Raw genomic sequence first — 23757 nt, forward strand, 5'->3', positions numbered from 1 at the left:
TGAATCTAAACTGCAGCTACCATGCAGAGCTAGAAATTGATATGGGCAGCTGGAAATTCTTCTGAATCCTGGCAAAAAATTTATAAATTCATTTAGTTGGCTGCTAGGTTAGGGAATACAGATGTGACTACCAAGAGCCAAACTGTTTGAGGGAGCCAGGAATTCCATGTCCTGGATGACTGTGGCCTCAGTGAGGCCAGGTAGAAAAGAAGAGAAGGTTAAACACACGTACGTGCACGCACACATAGCTCTTCCTGGAGGTAAGATTTTCATCTTATTATTCTCCCTTTTAACTCTCCTCCCTTCCCTTAGCACTCCTAGAATGTGGTCGACTACATTGAGACATCTTGTTTCATTTATGCAGTTACATTGCTTTTGAGATACCAAAATTCTGGTTACTGCCAGCTTACTTTGCCACACCACTGCAAATTCCTTGCTCAAAGGCAGAAACTCTAGCACAGTTACTCCTCTTTATAAGCAGGAGAGTCTTTGCCTGTGGGGCATAATTTGAGAAGCACCCTAGAGTCCTGTAGCCTGGGTAATAGTTCCCTCTCCCTCATCTCTAGAAAGATCCATTCTTTCAGGGTAAGTTATGGTCTTTAGGAGGACCAGGGTCAAATCGTGATGCTAGCTTGTATTTGCCCAGGGTTTCTTGTGTTTCAGGCTCCATACTAAGTGCTTTGCTTATGTTAACTCTTTAAATCCTTAGAATGATGCTGAAAGGCGGATCCTACTATTACTTACATTTTATAAAAAAGAAACAAAGAGGTAATAATACTTGTCCAAAGCCACACAGTTGGTCAGTGTCAAGCAGGATTTTGAAGCCAGGAAGTCTGATGCTTTAAGCTTAATTCATATCCATTACTTGATGCCAGTTTTTGAGTAAGATGAGGTCACCTGGCAAAGGAAGGCGAATTCAAGCTAGCCAGTGCTTCCCCTTGAAGAGTGGCCTCAGGTGGGAGGCCAAGCTGTGGTTCAGACACAGGAAGGGGTGGAGTGGTTCTGTTCAGAAACACCAGAACATTGACAGATCTTAGGGGGAGTCCGGGTTTCAATGGAGGATAGAGATGACAAATTAATCTTGTAAGCTGTTCCCTGGTAGCCATGAAAAAGAGAATGTAATCGGAACATTGGGCTGGAAGAAATGGTAGCTAAATTTACTGTGCATAATGATCACCTGCAGTGTTTGCTAAAATGCAGATTCTCGGGCAGTAGTCCAAGAGGTTCTCACTCACCTGAGTGTCTGGGGGAAGCCTAGGACTTTCCATTTGTAACAAGTGTAGCAGAGGATGCGGTTAGCTTTCTGACCACCCTTCAGGGAGAACACCATATTGGCCTAAGATCATCACGCAGTTTTATATTTTCAAAATTTTTCATAGCTTTAATCCATTCTTCACCTTTCAATGGTAGGCAAAGAACCTACCAGAGTGGTTATATTTTGTATCTACTTTGTCACAAGTAATCAGTTTTTTTTGCCTTAGTTATATGCATTCTAAAGCCTATTCTTTAAAAATTATTGAAAAAATTTTGCCCAGCCTAATCACACATACTATGCCAAATATTTCTTTCTGCATATTTATTTCAGTGCAATAATATAAAACAACAAAACAGCATAACTTTTGATGTGAATGACTTTCAAAATATACTTTAATATATTTTTTAAAGAGTTTCTCTTTTCTTGAAAAATACTATGTGTAATGTTTAAGAGAAAAGAGTCAAGCCTTTCTGAGGCCTTGTTGGGCTTATTCCATGTAATGCTCATAGGCATGCGTTCAGGACTGTGAATCTAAGAGGTCTGGAGAGGAAGAGAAAATAAGATATTTCCTTGTTTCCAGGCATGCGTTCCTGTTTGGGGTGGAAGTGAATACTTGGCATGGTGATCAGAGATGCTTACCTGTGCTTTGCATCAAGCAGCTAAAATGAAGTGGTAACTGCCAGAGAATGGAGACCCCAGTCAGGCATGATGGAAATGATACAGCCTCTCAGGAGGTGTGTATAGCAGGCAAGCCCTACGTGAGTGTACAGAGGCCTCAGAGGAGGAAAAGGCAACACTATGGAATTTGGATGCCCGATGAGAAAATGCGTACATACAGAATAAAAATTTACAACATTCTTTGAATAATCATTTTGGGGCTAATCTTTGGAAAGCATTAATGTCAGAAAATACATTTCTGCCCTGTGAATTGAGTGGGTAACTGTTAGAAAGAGGAAATTAGAATGCTTTCTCTTAAAATAAATTGAACTCATTTTATCATTAAGCCTATAAGTTACCTTTTTTTTTTTGGTGAGGAAGATTGGCCTTGAGCTAACATCTGTTGCCACCCTTCCTCTTTTTGCCTGAGGAAAATTGTTGCTGAGCTGACGTCTGTACCAATCTTCCTCTATTTTGTATGTGGGATACTGCCACAGCACAGCTTGATGAACGATATGTAGGTCCATGCCCGAGATCCGAACTCACAAGCCCCAGGCCGCCAAAGTGGAGTGCTGAACTTAACCACTAGGGCACCAGGCTGGCCCCTATAAGTTACATATTTTTATAGATATTCTTCTATATGCATCGAGTAAAATATAATAAAAATTAAAAATTGGTTAGCACCAAAACTCCACTATAACCTAATAAACTACTTTTTTTTTTTTTTTTTTTACTACTTTTAGCGGCAAACTCTTCCTTTGCTGCAATAGGTCACAATGGATGAGCATTTTTATTGAATAAGTCTTGGCTTTTCAAGCTGAAAACATACTCTTGGCAATTTATGAGAATAATTTTCCTCTGAAAGAAGTTATATTGCTTGCATTTGAGCATCCCACACTCTAGGATGGTGAATACGGGAGCTGAATTCCTTGAGGTGACAGATCAGAGGCAGAACATGGAGTGTAGGGATGGGGAGGGCAGAAGTGGTGTGAAACCCTTATCATCTGTTCACACTCAAGTGGAAGCCCTGGCAGAGTGACAATCCTAGCTTATAAATGGGACATGGTCCGCCATTTTTCTCGGGAAGTCAGTTGCCTGACAGGACGCATTTTCTCATAGAAAGAATGCTGTAAATGGTATGTAGTATCCCGCACAAGCCACAGAAACTATTTAACCAATGTGTGACCAAACAAGACCAGTGGGAAAGCGGCAGACTTCTTTACATTTTCAGGAGGCTGAGATCTGCGGAAAGAGGGCGCATGCCTCAAAGTAAAGCTCTGTCTCTTCTTGGCTGTGTGAGCTTGGATAAGTGACTTGCTCTCTAAAGCCTCAGTTTTCTCCTAGCGAAAATGGAGAATAATAATGGTCCACTTCGTAGCTTCTTGTGAAGAGTAAATAAAATGCTAAATACATATAAACAATTTCAGCCAGTGATGACAAAGGTAGACATCACAATAATAATATTTATTATTACTATTTGAGTGAATTCCTGTTGACTTGTGAGTGACTTATGGCTTCTTACACCTCTGGTGGTATCAGCATTTAAAATAGAGACACTCGCTCACTTTAATTTGTTCTGCAGAACTTTCTGGCACTAAAACTTGGTTAGACTATATAAAAATTCAGGCTGTTTTGTGAAGATGGTTTGAGCACAGAATCACCATGAAAAACAACCAGCAATGTGTGGAGTCAACATCTCAAAGCTGTGCCTTCTTTTTCACTTTATACCATGAAATTTTTTGTTAGCTGGTTTCTGGTTCTATTATACTATCAGCCAAGCCAAGGCTATGAGGTCAACATGGATGGCTCATCTTTTATTATATCTGCTACCTGAGAACCCAAATGGGACCTAGTAGGAGCTGAACAACCTATTTTAAATTCTGTTTTCCTGGTGAATTTCTGAATATGAGAACATGTGTCTAACAATAAAATAAAGGCTGTTAAACCTTTTAGATTTGTGAGTTCTTTTCAGAACGTGTTGATAATTCCATAACACTTTCACAGTTATAAGCAATTAAATTATTCATTTTTTGAATCCAACGGCTCTGAGGGGTAAACTCAATGTTCCAGGAAAATATAAACTATATTTGTTCCAAAACTAATGTTCATTCATTTACTCATTCATTCATTCATGCATTCATCCATTTGTTCAGTACCTATTATGACAAACACGTACTGGGAGTATGAATCTGAATAATACCTTGTGCCTACCCACAAGATTGGTAGTTTGGTACATGTAGAAGAAGCTGTCCGTGTTCCGCCATATTTTCTACTTGCTGAAGGTAAGTAGATAGAATATGACTGATTCAAATGAATGACTACGGATTTTAACTTTTAGCTTTTAACACCTATGATGACTGAATGCGTACCCCCTCTCCCATTCCCAGGCTGTAGGAACCCAGCCATCAGCCAATCATAGATGAGGATTCAGTAGATAAACCTTTCCATTTTCCTTACTCCGTGGCTGGGACAACTTTGAGGAGCATTTTACGCTATCTCACAGAATACCCCACAGGTTTGAGCAGCAGTACTCCCAATGGTAGCAGACCTGATAAAGTACTTTATTAACTTAATTCTGTTATTCTTCTCACTTCTGCATTTTTCTACAAGTGTTTCCTGGGATTGCTTCCCAAACAAAGGCTTAAATTCTGATCTGTGTAAGAGTTTGTTTCTGTGGGAATGCAAACTAAGACAGTATGTATTAAACATAATGTTAGTGACAATATTATTTTATATAATCTTTGAAACAGCACAATAAAGTAAATATTTCTTCATTTTGAAGATTAAAACACCCCAAGAAACTAAGCCTCAGAGTGGTCAAGAAAACAACTCAAGGGCAATCTGTAGATTGTGAGAGATCTGGAATTTTATTCTACGTATTTCTGGCTCTAAAGTTTACTGTCTTCTTGGTATTGTTATAAACATGATGAGTAGCAGTGGTAACAATGGAAAAATCTAGAGAATAACAACTATACATTAAAATCCATAGCCATTAATTTGAATTGGCCATTTTCCATCCACTTTCAAAGATAATTTAGTCTTGCCTATGTTTTTATCTTTAAAAAGACTCTCTTAATTGACACTAATTCACAGTTTAATTGGGCTTCCTTCCCAAGTCACCTATTTGTAAGGATCCACCCGCCCATAAACAGGCAGTGGCACTCTTGGCATCATAGGACTTTTCTAATAAAAATGACCACATTTTTGTCCTCCCATGGTACTTGAAATTTTTATTAGTAACTTCACTTTTTAAGAGATTTTCTGGACATTTTTGCTTTTTAATTGAGTCATATACAGTTTATAGAGTGCATCTCCTTGTCAGAATGGACCTCTTTGCTTCTCTTTTTATTTCTTTCTCCATTGTCTGATGCAGTGATCCCCAAACTCTGTTCTTTGGAGAAAAAAAGAAATTTCATGATGGCAAGAGTTCCATAATCTATTTTGAATCACATATGTAAAGAGGTTTAAATAGTTGTTTTAAATGATATGCCACAGCTAAGAATTCCAGGAAGTCACAAATGTGATCACATTATGCATTGCCATTACTGAATAGGCATCATTTATCAACTTCCCTTTAAGTTGTACAATGCCTATTGGATTAAACTGGCATAAGTTAATCATGCATTATGTATTATCCCATGAATTTATTGTATATTTGTGATATTATTGTAGTCTTTATTGATAATTTCTTGCTGCTGTTAATTAGTCTCTAATGATGGGTTTTTGTTCTATATCTATGTCATGAATCATTATTGATATTTCACCAATACTTTAAAAAATATCTCTTGAGCAAATAAATATGGGAAATATGAATCTATAGGACTAATGTCCAAGTTCTCAGCATAGCATCTAGGTGTGTCTCATTCCTCACCCAGCTCTCAGCCCCATCATCTTTCTGATAGTACTTTCTTGATTATGCTGTTTCCTGAGTACAGTTCTCTGTGCACTCGTTGGTGACATTTTCCTCTGTCTGGAATGCTCTCCTTCTCTTCTCCACTCGATGAAATCCATTACAACCCAATCCAGATTATAATTGCTTCTGAAAACCCCTTTCCCTGCACAGGGCTTATCGTTCTTTCCTTTACTCTCATTATATTTTTGCATATATATGGTTCAACATTGAATCAAGTGGAATCAGAAAACACATAGGACAGAGCTCACCACATTGTGAGAATCAGTGACCGTGAATCAGAGCGAGAGGAACTGGAAAATGTTATGAAACAAGCTTCAGACAAAAAGGCTTTTCAAAATGACAGGCCTTGCTCCCAAGGACAAAGCCAGCTTGGAGCTTGGGCTGTCTAAGTCTGCACAGGAATTAGAGCTCCAGGAGGGCTGTCTAGCTCATTTTCTGGACAATGAGGTCCACACTTCCCCAAACTCCAAACCACTCTTACCTTCTATCAAGTATCGGGGATCTTTCTGTCTTCTCTTCTGATAATTTGGGTTCTTCTTTTTCCCCCATAGTTAATTAAACTGTCGGAGAGAGTTAGGCTAACAGATAACATTTTAACAATATTGCTGTCATTTAATTTATGATGTACTCCAACTGAAAGTTTCTCAAATTCAAGGCTTTTGTCTTTTTATAAAAATAATCATTAACACATTGTTAGTTTAATAGAGTCATCATTCTATAAAATGTTTTCTCTTTTAATTATATAAAGTTATAAGGTATTGGCCATGGAAGAGAAGTTGTGCCTCTTTTTCCAATTGCGACTTTGTTTTTTATATCACTGTGACTGCATGTAAGATTGAAGTCAGTAACGTATGGAATAAAAGCCTGATCATGTGCATAGGCAATATAAATGAAGAATATGAATTTATCTATAGTATTTTGATAGCGTCACTTAAGGTTTCTTTGCTTCGATTTTATTTGATTTTAAAAAGGGTTTATTTATGTATCTGTTTCTTTCCTCTTGGCATGTATGTATGAGGCTGCAAAGAGAGCCAAAATAAAGATCCTGTTTACCCCCTACCTCGGAGATGATGCAAGGATTTATTAAATAATGGTGACTCTTCTGTGGTTCCTTCCCATACTTAAGGCAATCCATACTGCTTCCCGTGGAGAAACCGCTGGGTGAATAACAAAAATGCTTTTTGATGGTGATGATGAAACCGAAAGATGGACTGCTTCTTTAGAGGATAGATTCTCTAATGTTCTTTTATTGACAGAGCGTTGGAAGAAGAGAAAATTATGATCTTCAGTCTCAGCTAGCCTGGAGTTCTTCCCCAAATCAATTCCTTATTCAAACACAAAATGTACTTCTTATGACCCCTCCTGTCTCCTCAACTTCTTCCTCAGGGCAAGGCCAATGAGCTTTTGAAGTGCTCTGGCTTAGCTGGTTTTTAATCTTCCTTTTAAAAACATCATTTGTATCTGGAATCTGACTCAGTTTAAACTGCTGAGTTATAGTATGCTAAAACCTAAGATTTATAAATGCACAGTAAGCATGTAATGCAGTAATCGAAGTAAGAAAATGGCATTGTGAAGAGCAGTTGATGTGCATTCTTGGGAATTATTTTTCAAGTATTAATACTGACTCTAAGTTATTTCAAAATCAAACATGCTTAAAAATATAAAAGAGCTAAAGGTCCTCTTTTGAAATGTCTATAAATTGTAGTCTTTTTGTAAGTCTCACTGATGGGAAGTTTATAAGAAAAAAACCCAGATTTTAAAAAATCAGCTGAAACTATGAACATAGAATATTATTTTCATATTAGGTTACAATTCCTCTTTACATTATTTTGCGCTTAAGCTGACATTTGTTTTATTTTTATTTTCACATATTTTAATCTTTGCCAGAATTTCTTAAAAGATATTGGGAATGAATATTTCCCAGATCCAGGTCGAGACAGTTGAGAAAGACCTTGAAATAAGTGAACTAGGGGCTCCTTTTAGGATATCTACAAACTATTCCTTCCTTAATGCAACTTCAGAAGAGCAGCATGACAAACATGAGTCTTCAAAAAATTTCCGCCACTTCGTAATTTCCATTTTATTTGGAATTGCCTTAATCATAAACAAAGTCCAAAGCTATAACAACTATTGAAAGTTATCACAAACTGGTGATTGAAAGTTATCACAAACTGATGTTTGATGGTTGGAAGGAGCCCACCACATCCTCCCAAAGAATGGAGTTTTTAAACTACAGAAGGACATGCCACTTGCTGAGACCCATTCTTATTGTTTACAGTGAACATTGGGTCTGCCCTTTGGGCTTGTCACCAGGCAGAGACTCAAGTAGAATAATGCTCCAAGACTATTTGTTCTTAATGAAAGCAATTTGTTAGGAGCTGAGGGGAAAGTGTCCTTTGTCCTTCTGCCAAAACAGCCTTGCTCTGCGTTTGTTGAGTTCGTTCAGATTAATGGGGATACAACAAGCTGCTTCAAGACAAAAAGCATTAGTGGAAAGACTCAAAAGCATTTTTCTAAAACAAGGCCAAATACCAGTAACCGTGTGTATCATGTTTTCAGACATCTATTATGAAAACTGCTTGAAATTCATTATTCTTAATTGTGTTTTCCTCTATGGTGTCCATGTGGCCCCATTATTCATTTGATAAAGTGTCTTTTGAGGAATGTTATTTTTTAGGACGATGGTAAGAATTGTAGGGATGGAAATAGCAATCGTAAGACCACCCAGTTTATAATTTATAGTCAGTCCACTTTAATAAGATTATGACCAGAACATATCATTCTATTTTATACTTACTAAGTCCTTCATGTTAAGCTCATTTAGGGAGAAAAAACTATAAATGTCCTTGAAGAGTAGCAGGTCAAAAAAATGAAGAGTAAAATACGGAGAAAGGTGATGAGCCATCTTGGAGAGAAAGACCATGGCCGGGCCATATAAGATGTTGTTATAATGAAGACTTTCGAGTGTCCTAATGACCACATAAACTGAGAAATATACACATTTGAAAAGAACTATCACCTGGACGCCTTTTTCAGTGAGAATTCTGTATTTTTCAATGACTTCAGCCTGACAACTCAATCCAGAAAGATTGAGTTTTATCTTTCTCACTCTTCCTTCTTATGGGCTGCACCGATTAAATGTTTATTTCAAACACTGTCTTCATTTCCTGTAAATTCTGTAACTTTGACCATACATCCCTCCCCAAGGATTCTAGGAGGGGGGAGAGAATAACACATTTATCTAAGTTGGAGTTTGAAAAAATGAAAAACACTCTGTTGAATTTTTATCCAGCCTGGTTCTGGATGACAGTGACTCTATGGGAAATAACAAATATTTCTCCATTGAGGAGACCTGCTGGACCACGCATGCACCCTAGAGGAATCATACTCAGTAGCAACACTTATCTTGCTGCCTTTATCATCCCATTCAGGAAATTTTAATTTTTCTCTTTGAGTTTTTAATGCATCAGTGGTTCAGTTTATTTGTGGGAAGTTCTGACCAGTTCTCCTCTTACTGTATTTATATTTAATATTATTCAGAGGACTTTATATGTGAAGTTTTTATTTCTACAGTTCTTTTTACAACAGATTATAATCTTTTTTTATACAATCTTATGGCTAGGAACTGAGTTGAGGTAAAAGAAAAGTCAACAGATGGTCTTTAAATGGAGCAGCTCATCTATACATTAGGTACCTACTGTGTTCTCTTTGCACTTTAAAATATTTTCAGTAATTGTTAGTTTGTCACTGTAAGTGGATGTAATACTGGTTAAGAGTCTTGGTTGGCTGCAACGGAGATGGATGGCTTCTGTGCTGCTGTCATAGGATTCTAGGCTTGCTGCCCCAACAAGTATTTCAATCCTATTCTAGAAGAAGCAGCAAGGAAGGTAAGAAGGGAATTCATCATTTTCAGTCATGTGGCTCTTTAATTATAGGCCTCTTTGTTGAGGCTACTCACTTGAGTATCTATTAGGATCAACTGTGATGTTGCATTGGCTGCTGAATACATATCCACTGAGAAAAGCATTGAGATGACCATCTCAAAATTGTCATAAACAGAAATGACATGTGATCATCCCCAAACTGTTAACAATCGGAAATTGGCTGTTACTCTAGTGGATGAGTTTTGGTGTGATATAAATGATTAAATCACAGTGAAACAATTTGCTTATCACTTTCTTCATTTACAGTAGAGATGGCAAAATTTGGCCACTAGAGTTTTGTTAGCAATAACTGAAAATTGAAGTGTAATTTTATAGGGCTTAGCAAAGTCTTCATAGTAACAACAACAAAAATAACAACATACGCCAACTAACAAGATAATTGCACAGATCATTGGGAGACGTACTTCCTTGACTGCAACGTTTATGCTAAAACGTGCAATAATGTTGCTAAGATTCCACCAACATCCATCAAATACAAATTAATTAATGGATTCATGCTACATCTAAGTATTAGCGCACAGTTGTTTTAGAATTAAATTATAAGGTAGACTTGTACACATAGTAAATAACAGGCTAGCATTTTTTGTTTAATTTGTGGTGATACATTATTGGGGAGATTGTTCTTGCACTAAGAACATATAGTCTTAAAACCTTAAATAGAAGAGAGAAGCATAAAAGTCTAACTAAAGAAACTGCAACTAAAGGAGCTTGAGAGACATACAAAAAAGAGATATTTTGGTCCTGTATGCCTGATACTGATAGACACTGAAAAATATAGCATTCCAACAGTGTTCTATTTCTTGGTGCAGACAGAACTGTACTCTGAATTCCACATATTGATTATCTGAATTAATTAGTTGCCTTGGTGCCATTTGGATGTATTTTTAAAGATAAAACAGAGAGAGGCAAGTAACCCAATAAATTTAATTTAATTTATAATTTCCTCCCTTCCCTCTGTCTTTCCTTCCCCCACTTTCTGTCCTACTTTCATATTTTTCTCCATTATACAAATAATTTTAACTGATTCTAATATTAATTTACTTTAGCCAAACAAATCAGAATTAAATCTGACACTCTGGGAATATAAATATGGTTCAATTTATACTGATCATTTTTATATTACACTTAAAAAATACTGCTTATGTTTCACATGTATCAGAATTAGTCCGTTGCCTGGAATGCACAACAGAGACAAGGTTGTCAGATAATGATTATCTTCCTTGCTATCTGTTCCTTCAGCTGTGGGTGGAAAAACAAGAATTGGGAAAACACCAGTATCAGATCTTCATACCTTTTTTTTGTTTCTTTGCTCAAAGGCTGATGCATAATCCAACCACCTGAGAGAAAAAAATCAAGGCATAAGAATATGGCTATTTGTTGATCTTCAAAAAAATGTCTATACCTTCTAGATTTGATTCAAATTTGAATTTATTCTCCCAGATTTCCTCTATGTTGAATTTACCTGAAGCATATTTATATTTTGGCTTTATATTTTTACTAGATTTCTGACTAATGGGGTATACATTTTATAACAAAATGGTACTATACTTGGAGAAGGATGTGAGAGATATATTATCCAAAATCTATCTAAGTCTCTTTTTTAATAAGCAGGTTCATTCCCTTCTTTCAAGTCATCCGTATTCCCAACTGGAATTTCACTATAAATAGAATCTAATCATTTCTAATTCCCTTAAGAGTTGAAAACCTACAGCAATATGGGAAGGTTTTAGCTACAACTCTATCATTTCTATAATAAGTATAATTTCACTAGCTTGTTATACGAGACTGTTATTGAAGAGCTTTGAGTCATTGGATTTTGAATTACAGAAAATATCATAACAGTTGGCATATTAACAGGTAAATGAAATCCTGAATTGGTAGGGCACTTTCTAGTAGAAAATCAATGTTCAAAATAACATTGTTAATTAGAAAACAATTTGTAACTTGTACACTATTGTAAAATTATTAATAACAATTTGTGTTAATAAAGAATTTTATATAGAGATTGTTTATTCTAGCATAGGATTTTTCCAGAAACAATTATTTTAGTCATTTGAAAAAAAATTACCTATTTTGAATATTGTGAACAAAGAATAGTAGAGAATAAGTTAAAACAATTTTTCTAAATAAATACTGTATATTGTCCTTCCAATGTGCTTTACATATACAAATTATATTTTTATGAAACATATGGAAAATATTTAGTAAAAAATAAGTAATTTGCCTTTATAAAAGTTTGGAAATTCTTTCCATCTTTATTGAGATATAATTGACAAAATTGTAATATATTTAAAGCCCATAATGTTATAATCTGTTAAATATATAATGTGAAAGAATTTCCACAATCGAGTTAATTAACACATGGGCATATTGTTAATTAAAGAGCAAGAAATGTAGAAGATTTTGGTCTAAATTTTCCAATGCCACCAGGATAATGATATTGGTCAAGTTTTTCAAATTCTTATACCATATTCACTGTGTTAATAGTACAGAAGCCTAGGACTTGAAATTTAGAAAACTGTAAAATATGAGCATTTTCTAGCATGAAAATTTAAAAAGTGATGACTAATCAAAGAAAATTCTAAAATATGTCATATATGGACAATGTTAAGTCTAATTTCCAAATTTTATAACTTTTTCAATTCACTAGTGTGAAAGAAATACAAGTTAACAATTTTAATCCCTAATTGTCAAATTGTTCTCTCAAAAACTTGCTGAAGTTACTTAGTTTCTTAATTTATCAAAATTAAGTGACCCGGATGTGAGAAGATAACTGTTAACATTTTCATGAGCCTAATATACCACTGAATTCAGAGCCTGACCCTTTATGACTTCAAAAGTACGGTTTTGGGGAGAGTCAGAGGATAGAGAAGTAATGAAGGCCAGGAGGGGGTTGATGGCAGTGAGCATTGAATGGAAGAGACAAGTCAAGATGTTTTGAAGGTATATTCTACAGACCGGAACATAAATTGGATAAAAGGGGTGATGAATAAACAAACAAGTTGATAGCTTCTCAGCTCTTTAACACATAAAGGACCTAGCAATTATAATGGCAAATACTTAAAAGAGAGCTTACTATTTATGTGTTATATATGTATATGTATAAATATGTATTACATGTATATATGAATTATATGTATATGTTATTTAATCCTCAAAACAATCCTAAGAAGTGGATTTTATTACCACTAATTTTACAGATGCAGAAAGAAAGGTAAAATAGATGTTAAGTTACTTGCCCAAAACCACCCAGCTAATAGAGCTGAGCTTTAAACCTAGGGAATGTGTTTCTGGGGTCTTTGGTCTTTAACATGCAATACTACTGTGCTATACAGTATTGCCTTTCTATATAATTTTTTCCCAATAATACATGCCTGTGAGTCTGGACTATTGGGGAATTTTGCTTCAACTATTTAATTTTCTTCTTACTTTGTTTCTAAGCAGGAGGATCAAAAGAGTTATAGGCAGAATTTGGGTACTACACTGAGGGAACTCTAGCACATTCTGGACTGGGAGTGCCTGCTTAACCCAAAGTGTCAAGTTGCTTCAGATGACTCACATAGGTCCCCTAGATGTGTAAATAAGTCTCGCTTCACTGGAAGCTTCCTCCACAATGAACAGTACTGCAAGAAGTTCTATTAAGAGCTTGCTGAAGAACCCTGGACCAATTTGCCCTGATTTCAGGTTCCTCATGTGTAAATTAAAAGGAATCCATTTGGGATCCGAAACAGTTAATGACCCTATGACATCGGATTTGACTGTGGGCTAAGAGCTTGGGCTTTGAAATCCAGAAGACATAGCTAGTTCGTAGCGATAATAAAGTGGTTAAGAACATACAGCTGTAACCAGAATGCCTGGGTTCAAACTCCAGCCCCTCTAGTAGCTAGTGATGAACTTGGAAAAATTCAGTTCACTTTGTGTAACTCATTTTCCTCATCTGTAAAACATGTAAATTATTGCTACCTCATAGACTTTCTATAAAGATTGAGTGAGATAATATATGCACAAAATTTCAGAAGTGTCTGGCTTTTGGTAAGCCCTCAATAAATATCCATCCTAATACTAAGGGAGCTTGAGCAAGGCACTTACCGTTTTAAGCCTCAGTTTTCTCACCAATGATATGATGACAAAATAACCCCTGCCTCATAGAGTTGTTGTGAGGCTAGTAGATAATAAATGGAAAGTCTTCATACAGTGCCTAGCATAAAGCTAGAGCTTAGTGACTGTGTTATCATTATCAATTGTCATCCTCCTGCTTTTCTACTTTGCCCTCTTGGACATGATTGCCCTGGTGTCTACACACACCTCCATGCCTGGCTGTCGCCATGTGATTGTGCTACTTTGATAAGAACTGGGATTGGGGGGGATGCAGAGATGTGGGGAGAGCTAGATTGGGCCAGTTGATTGAGAGAAAGGCTGGAGCCACAGTGCAAAGCCCCACATTCTGGAGCAGGTCTGTGAATGGAGCTGGCTGTGCTGCCACAGGAACATGCACACTGGGCAGAATGAACAGTTTATTTGAACGCCCAGAGCCTGGTGCAAGCAATATTAGTGTGGGGTGATCACTAGGCCAGCCTGGCTGACACTAATGGTCTCCAGGTGACTTTGCCTTTTGTTTCTCTAAGAATATTTGGGAATCAGCTCTGGCAGGGCCATGGCTGCTGGCGCTGAGATATATCTTACAAGTTGAATATAGGTGCCAGTGTGAGTGAGGAAACGTAAGTGGGATGGGAGCAAAGGAACATACATCATACGGCTCTTCATACTCGTTATTACCCACTTAGTCACATGGACAGAACTGGGTAAACTCCTCTTTATACTGAAACTTTTTACTATACATAAACACATGCAGATAAGTAAAAATTTCAGTAGAGACTCATATTTTCAAGCAAACATATTAAATAAATTAATTCATTTAATTCTCATAATAACTATAAAAAACCAAGAATTCTAATCCTCATTTCACTGATGAGGATGGGGAAACTCAGGATCAGGGAGGTTGAGAAACACACCCAAATTCTATTAGTAAATAAAAGAACTTGGATTTGAAAGCTGATACATCCTTTATTATAATATGTTTGTGTGTGTGTGACATATGTGTAGAGATAAAAATGTCACTACAACTCAAGAATGTAAGAAATCGATCTTTTTCTGTAATTAAATTCAATTCCTCTTTGAGCCTACACTATACTCAGTGGCAGAAATATAATCTTAGTCAACTTTGTACCTTTTTCTTGAGGCTTAATCTAAGCTTTCGAGGGCTTGTCTTGGAATATAGCCAGGGAGGGACACTTCATCCTTAATATTGCATATCCATGATCATGTCTTTATAGATACCCCTTATTCTTATAGAGACCATATTATTTATCATCTAAACCAGATGCTTTCCAGAATAAAAGGGAGTGCTGAAAATAACTATGCTAAGACAAAAATATAAGGGAGAACTACCTAAGGCAGACCAGATGTATGGGCACTATGAATATCTCTTTCTGCCAGGTCTCTTCTGGTCTGGCAACTCTCTCTGATGCTTTTGTGCCAGAGCTGGGCCACAATGGAAGATGTGTGGAAGGAGAATATGTCAGTCCACAGAGGCAGTGCAAAGGAGAACATGGCTGCAGCAGTGTGCAGTGAGGGTGAAAACACATTACACTGCCCTTATGTGCCATTTGCTCTTGCTCTACCCCCTGCCCTGCAATTACCTGCTGTGAGACTACACCAGTGTCTGGGAATCTTTCTGAGGCCATCCATGTTCTGTCTGCTTCAACTCACATGAATCCCTTCCTTCTCCAGGCTCTTCTCATCTTCCCAAGCTGTATATGGGAAAGACAGCGCAGGTCTCCTCCATTCTGGGAGTCCACAAACCTGCTCTGGGTTCATCAAAGCAGTAGTAAGGGAGGCAAACAGCTGCAATAGAAGAACTCAAATCCTACTGGCTTTTATCTTGGTTACCTCCTCCTTTAATTGAGTATTTCGTGGGCATGTTTTCGTTCACACTAAGATTCAGGGTACAGGCTCTTTCCATCTTGTGGCTCCATCATCTTCTAGGGTCTTTTCTGGAAGAGAGACAGAGCATGGAGGGCGAGCAGAGAGTTTATAGAAACTGATCCTAGAAGTAGTGTACATCACTTCTATCCACTTAAACTGAAAGGGGGCTGAGAAATGTGATGTAGCAGGAGTCAAGGACTAAGAGGGAAAACCTGAATTTTTGTAACATGAGTGTTCCTGGGCAGTTAGCCCGTGTTAATCATTTTGAGAAATTTACTTGAACTGTATTGGAAAATTTTAATTGCTGTCGTTGTAGAGAAAAACGTACCCCAGTTGTTTATACTTGTAAAGTTGAATAGCTAAAACTCAGCTGAAACATTTTGACTGGAATTAATGCTTTATGTCCTTGTTTATTTTTAATGTTCACACAAAATGAAGATGGTAAAAAACTTGATAATATCCAAGTCTGTCCTCTGTTTTTCCATTCACATTCATATTCTTGTGATCCTTTGACTTCACTGGAGTCATTCGACTTCAGTGGAGAGTTCAAATGTTCAGAAGTAGCAATAACAGAAAGAAAAGTCGTCTTGTTTCATTTTGTTTTGTTTTGAGATGCTATTTGAGATTAGAGTATTTTCCAACCTGGTAGAGCTTAAGCACATTGGCCTCACCTGCCTCAGTCTCACTGGTATTGTTCCTATCAGTTTGGTGAGGCTGGAGTTTTCAAACTGGCCAGCTATGTAGGTCCAGCTACCTCTTGCAAAGTACAGTAGGAACATTTTGTAAGCACTTCCTTGTTTTGAAGTTCTGAACAATGTCTCACACTTAAATGTGGCTGTATTTTTGACCTAAGTCACTGGAAAGGAAGGTTATGCATCAGAAGTTCAGAGGAGCATTAGTAATGTCTCACTTCATTGAGTGTCTCAGAACTGAAACTGTTGCAATGAGGCTCCTTTACCATTCTAGAAAAGAGCACACTCTTAGGAATGGCTTCTGTAACACCAGCAGATGTGTCAGTCATGGTATAGAAATTCCTTGAGCCTCCCTCCCCCTTCCCACCTTCCCTACTCCCACTCCCAACCCTAATATCTTGACTGGGGCTAGCAATAAGCCTTCAAATATCAGCCTACTGATTTCTGAAAACTTGGTAAGTAGAAACTGGAAAAAACCAATTATCTCTCTCTGTATATTCCTATAAAAAGTTAGATACTTGAATTCATCTTCAGAGCAGAATGTGTTTTTTGCTTGTTTTGAAAAAATAATCTGGATTGTCCCTTTAATTTCAAAAATATAGAAAGTATCCATTCACTGGTCTTGAGGAAAACTGTAGAAATCTGAATGGTTGTTCTTGGATAGGGCAGCTAAAGGTTCTGTTTAATAATTTAAGCTGTTGTGTAGGTTGAGTACAACTTATGTTGCTTCTTATGTGAGGGAGACTGTTATCCCCATTGATGCATTTGGATTGTTCTTGGCTTGTAAAGTAGAACAGTGTATTTGTGGAGATGTGTCCTGATTGAGCAGTAGCTTATGGAGATGATAAGCTAAAAGGGAGAGAACCACAGAAAGGGCTTTGACTTTGTCATTGAGAGAGCCATTAAAAAAGGAAATGAGCTGTTCTTTGTGTATTTGAGCTTAGATGATTTGTTGATGTCGTAGTTGTTAATAACAAAAATCTCAGAAAGTCTTGATTTTTGGATTAGTCATATACAGTATCATTCTTGCCTGTAAATTGCCCAACTATTTTGAATTTATCTCCTTTTTTTGTAATATCCTATCAAATACAAGCAAATATGCTAATAATTTCATTTTTAATCTCTTTTTCTAAAGCAGGATTTTTTCACCTTAACATTTTAGGATTAGTATTTCTTTGTTGTGAGAGGCTGTTCTGTGCATTGTTGGATATTTACCGGCATTCATGGCCTCTATCAACTAGATGCCAGTGGCACACCCTCATCCAGTTGTGACAACCAAATATGTCCCCAGACATTGCAAAATGTTGCCTGGGAGGTAAAATTCCCTCTGGCACATAACCACTGGTGCAAAGCCACCATTCTATTCCCTGAAATCCTTCTCTGTTATCATGGGTGGTGATAGTCTTACTATGTCTGGCACTGAATCTTATGCTACGTGTTTTAGGTTTTTAGTTACGTCAGCACTTCACTTCTGATACCAATTTTTATATTAGCCATTGTTATGGACTGAAAATTTGTGTCTCCCTAAAATTCATGTATTGAAGCCTTAACCCCCAACATGATGGGGCCTTTGGGAAGTAACTAGGGTTAGATTAGGTCAGGGAGGGGGGCCCTCATGATGGAATTAGCAGCCCTTCTAAGAAGAGGAACATGGAGGAAAGGAAATACGAGGACATGGAGAAAAGTAGGCATCTGCAAGCCAGGGAGAGAGCTCTCAGCAGGAACTGAATTGGCCAGCACCTTGATCTTGGACTTCTCAGCCTCCAGAACTGTGAGAAATAAATCTCTGTTGCTTAAACCACTCTATTTGTGGTATTTCATTATGACAGTCTGAGCTGACTATGATAGTCATTTTTCTCTATTATGCTAAGTAAATAGCTCAAAAATTTGAAAAATCACGTTGCTTGTAACAATATAAGTTTATTCCTGCTCACGTTATGTGTTAACTGAGGCAGCTGTGAGCTGTCTGTGTGCCACACATCTTCTTCATGCCAAGATGCAGAGTGTATTAACAGTCATTATTTGGAACACGATCTTCTCAAAGCAGAAGGAAAAGTGGAAATGCTGAACTACGTGATGGTTCTTAAGTTTCTGCAAGGATGAGGAATCCTTGAGATCTGCTATGCCAAGGCAAACTGTATGGTCAAGCCTGAAGTCGATTGAGAGGGAAAGTTTACTCACATAGGAAGACACTGCAAGTCAAGACAGTAAGTAATTGGGAACAATGATATAATGTCCAATGGATGGAATCATTCATTGGAGATATGTGATAAAATTTCATCCCTTTGGGCAGCAGATACAATTTCCCCTATAGGATGTGGATATTCCCACTAACAATTTATCGTTCTGTTAAGAGGTAATTCTTGAGCAAAAATGAGAGGCTGAGGATGCAGGACTTACACTGGAGGGAGGGGGAAAGCTCTTCTTTCATACAGGCAACACAACATTTGGGTCTAGACTCCAAGGCATACTACTTAAATGTGCATAAGTGCTCCAAAGGGAGTAATCAGGAACTAAGCAGAGCTTCTTTGAAGGAAACTGTGAGCAAGTCTGACCTGGGTACCATGAGAGTGGTCTCATCAATTAGCAGCTGTAAGTAACTTTCTGTATCACGTTGTATTCCCTACACCTTCAGGTAGTACTCTAAAATGTTGCAGGTTATGCTGTGGCTGTGCTGATTTAAGGCAAAAGTTGGCAAACTCCTTCTAGAAGAGGCAAGATAGTAAATATTTTAATCTTTGTGAGCCATATGGTCTCTGGCTCAACTACTCAGTTCTGCATTGTATCATGAAAACAACCATAGATAATACAGAAACAAACCTGCGTGTCTGTGTTCCAAAAGAACTTTATTTATAAAAACAGGTGGCAGGGCTGGAGAGCTGTAGTTTGCCATTTCCTGGTTTTGAGTAAAAGCTTGCTTTGTGCTTAAGAGTGATGAAGAGACACTTGACCCCACCCCAAAATATCATTTCCTCTCTAAAGCCAGAAGAACTGCAGGAGGTGATCAGCGGAGAAGCAATGCAGTGGTCAGGATAGGGAGGCCACAGGAGGGCGAATGCAGCACCTAACCTCCAAGGACCCCCTGAGAGATATCAGAGGGGGTGGAAACCAGACCCTGACACAGCAATATCACCTCGAACTTGGAAAACACACGTTCTTTCTATTGTGTTTCATAGACCATAATCTTTTTCTATGTAGTTCCACCAAAACTAAAATGTTCTGAGATATTTGAATGTTTTCAGATTCTTCCAAAGTCTTTACATTATGTGCATATGATGATCTAATTGGTGTATTCAATCTGGAATTACCAGCAATCATCATCACTGATCCACATAATTAGCCAGACAGTTTAGTTAACAGATAGATCCACAAGTATTTATGTCGTTGCTCCGTGTGCCTAGCACAATGCAAGAACTTACAGGACATGTAGAAGCAGAAATCATAGTCTGATCTGGGAAATCAAGTGCTGAAGACAGTTCAGGGCAGAAGTCCAAAACTGACTGAGCCAGTTGAGAGGGAGAGAGCAGATATCGTACTGGTGGATATTTTATTTCCGGGTTTCCCCTGGGTTGGCTAGGCCCAGCTACCGCTGTTAGGAGGAAAGGCTGCTCATGCATTCTTATCATGCTCAAAGGGAGCCACATTGCTGGAAGAGACTGAGCCTAGAAGGGCCAGAACTTGGTAATCCCTGCAAAAACACCTGGGGGGTAGCAGTGGTTGACATTGACTTTATGCTTTTTCACTGTGCTAAAGTCTTGCCTGTTAACATTTCTTTCAAGAACTTTCTCTTGGCCTAGGAACTTGACTTTTTCCTCTGAAGACTGAAATTTCCCTCCTTTTAACTGAGTCACTGGCTGGGTCCTGACATTTTGCTGCTGAACTTCCCTGAGTCTAATGGAGTTGGCTGACCATTGAATGACCTTTTGGAACACAACCAATTCCTAGGTTGGGGACTACTTGTCTCTGGATAATTGCCTCTCTCCCTTATTTTGTTTGTAAAAAGGGATCAGTAAGATGAAGGACTGTATTGTGAGATTTCTATTCCTGCTTTTTTTTAATAAAATAAAATAATTTAAAATGATTGAACTGTTGAATTACATTTTCGAGATAGAAAGGCTCTTAAAGACTTTCTAGTCCATCTTTTAGAATTGAACTAATAACAATAATGATTTCGGATTTTAAAATAATCAAACTAAAAGGATATAGTAATTTTGTTTGTTATGTGCCCTCTCAGAGCCCTTGAAATATTTCATTGCAGGACCAGAGAATCCATTAAAATATAGTCAGAATTTTAAAGGTCATAAAGCACACTAAGAAAATTCAATATATGCTCAATGAAGAGTTCATAATTAGTAGTGGTAGATTATGATTTTAGGCTTTTAAGATTATGTTATAAACCATGAAGCTAAAAACAGGGCAAGATCATGCAACCTCAATTTTAGTGCACATTGCTTTAAAAATAGTAGCCTCCAAAATTTTATGTATGCTGATAATAGGAAATAAAATTTCCAAGTATTGCAAATTTAGAACATTATTATTGAGTATTCTGTACATGTTACATTGTAGTTTTATGAAATTAGAATATGTATTTTGCTATTTGTTTTTTACCAACTATATGTTGTAATGTTTAACAAAGCAAGTTTAAAATTATATATTCTCAAGAATTTTCATGTAAAGATAGATCTTTTAAAAAATCCTCATAACCCAAGTTCTTTTAATCATTTTTTTCCTAAAGATGAAAGCTACATTACTGTTCATTATGTTAAAAGTTCAAAAGCTCTTGTAGGACTGTAGCAGATCATGATACAATGGATAATTTCAGCATCTTCAGTTCAAGGGACAATGTCCTCTCCCACAGCCTCTACCTCTATAGCTTTCTTGTCCCAACCTAAACCACGTAATATCCAGTTTAATGGGCACTAGGCTACATGTTACCAAAATTTCTGTTAAAATCACTTCCTTTTCTTTTCAGCTCATAGCAACCCTACATTACAGCAAAATCAAATGGATAACTAAAACTAAATATCTCACTCTGACACTCATTATTTTCAGCACCAACTTAAAATTAATTAATTCAACTCAAAGAGAAGGAATTTATCTACTGATCTCTTGGAGATCCTCATTTATTGCCAATGACTGTGCTCACTAACAGATACTGAAAGTATAACGTGATGTTATTGAGTACCTCTATGGTACGCTTATTGAGAGCAAGATGTATTTTCCTTAGAGATTTATGAAAGTAATTTAGAGGTTATGAGACATGATCTTTTTCTAGCACTGTACAAAAGAGAGAAATAAGTGCTGTAAATGTTTCATGTTAAGCAATAGAGGAATCTTTGTAAAATGTACACATGTTAGAAAATAATATTGAAACAGAATGATAAATTTGTCTTCTGGCTTGTTTTATTTCATATTTTCCCCACTACTGTGAATATACAGAATAATGGCCTCCCAAGGATGTCCACATCCTGATCCTGGGAACCTGTGAATATGTTACCTTACATGGCAAAATGGACTTTGCAGATAAGATTAAGATAAGACCTTAAGATGACTGATTTTCCAGGTGGGACTAATCTAAACATATGAGCCCTTAAAAGCCTTAGAATCCTCACGTCTCCCCCTGGAATATGGTCAGAGGGAGATACAACTATGGAAGAATTGTCAGAGAAATGCAAAGTTGTTGGCTTTAAATATTGAGAAAGTGAGCCACAAGCTAATGAATGTGGGCAGCCCCTAGAAGCTAGAGAAGGCAAAGAAAGGAATTTTCCCCTAGAGCCTCCAGAATGAAATGCAGTCCTATTGATACTTTTATTTTACCCCAAGGAGATCTGTGTTGAACTTCTGATCTGCAGAAGTATAAGATAGATAATACATTTGTGATATTTAAAGCCGCTGAGTTTGTGGTAATTTGTTACAGAAGAAAACAAAACCTAATATGAGTGACCATGTACAATATTCTGAATTATCCCTTTGACCTCAGAATGTACTCAGTCTAACACCTTACAGTACTTCATCATTTATTATGTTCTCCAATTTCATATGGAGTAGTTCTTATAGTCCTCAACTTTACAGATTTCAACAGGAAGATAGCCCTTGCCAAAGAGATTCAACCATATCATACGACCTGTACATTTCTAAAACTTAAATAAGACCCAATATATGCTTCTTAATTTTAAAATCATTTAACCAGTTTTGAGTCATCATCAAAATTGCATATGTGGGTTCTGATCCAAGATGGCAACAAAAGAGGATCCTGAACTCATCTCCTCCCATGGACACACTGAATCTACAGGTATACACAGAGCAATTCTCCCTGAAAGAAATCCACAGGCTAGCTGAGCCACTCTTACACACTGGGAAAATGAGAAAATATGCACATCAAAATGAGTCTTGACACACCCTCAACTACAGGAAGCCATTAAGAACAAAGAAGGTAGTTTGGACAACCACAAAAGTTTGAGACACAACTAAGAGCTAGGGCTGGGCTAAACAATAAAGTTCATTTCCTACACCAGATCACTCCATCAAGACTGGAAGAGGTTGCTGTTTTGTCTAATAGGCAGAAATCAACACCAAGAGTCCAGGATAATAAAGAAACAAAGGAATATGTTCCAAACAAAAGAATAACATAAAACTCCAGAAACAGAGATTAGTGATTTAACTGAGGAAGAGTTCAAAATAATGGCCATATAGATGCTTAGATCAAGCAAACAATGCACAAACAAAATGAGAATTTAACAAAGAGATAAAAAATATAAGAAGGTACTAAACAGAAATCATAGAACTGAAGAGTACAATAACTGAACTGAAAAATTCAATAAAAGGGTTCAACATCAGACTAGATCAAGTGGAAGAAAGAATCAGTAAACTCAAATACAGGGCACTCGAATCCATCTGATTAGAAGAGCAAAAAGAAAAAGCAATGAAAAGGAGTGAAGATAACTTGAGGGACTTACAGGATACCATCAAGTGGGTCAAGAGGCTGGCTTTCTGGCATAGTGGTTAAGTTCACGTGCTCCACTTTGGCAGCCTGGGGTTCTTGGATTTGGATCCCAGGCATGGACCTTCACACTGCTTGTCAAGCCAGGCACAGATGTTAGCTCAGGGACAATCTTCCTCAAGCAAAAAGAGGAAGATTGGCTACAAATGTTAGCTCAGGGCCAATTTTCCTCATCAAAAAAATTGGATCAACATTCACATTACAAGGGTCCCAGGAGGAGAAGAGACAGGAAGGGACAGAAAGCTTATTCAAAGAAATAATGGCTGAAAACTTCCCTAACCTGGGGAAAGAAAAAGACATCCAGATCTAGG

The 23757-nt window shown here is 37.2% G+C and overlaps 1 long non-coding RNA gene across 2 annotated transcripts in view; it reads right to left on the reverse strand.

Annotated features, from left to right (window-relative positions):
* Window positions 1-5113: 5113 nt before the first annotated feature.
* LOC111775349 (uncharacterized) overlaps window positions 5114-23757 on the reverse strand; it is a 63286-nt gene continuing 44642 nt past the window's right edge. Inside the window, exons 7-10 of one of the 2 annotated variants that reach the window (XR_011422141.1) lie at window positions 15719-15822; window positions 15469-15579; window positions 11061-11106; window positions 5114-5303 (exon numbers count right to left, since the gene is read on the reverse strand). This is a non-coding gene — a long non-coding RNA (uncharacterized lncRNA). Of the gene's footprint in view, window positions 5304-10855; window positions 11107-15468; window positions 15580-15718; window positions 15823-23757 lie in introns of those variants that run through there. The other variant, XR_002810968.2, reaches the window with a different exon arrangement.

Source organism: Equus caballus, chromosome 10, assembly GCF_041296265.1.
Source record: "Equus caballus isolate H_3958 breed thoroughbred chromosome 10, TB-T2T, whole genome shotgun sequence".
NCBI classification, from domain to species: domain Eukaryota; kingdom Metazoa; phylum Chordata; class Mammalia; order Perissodactyla; family Equidae; genus Equus; species Equus caballus.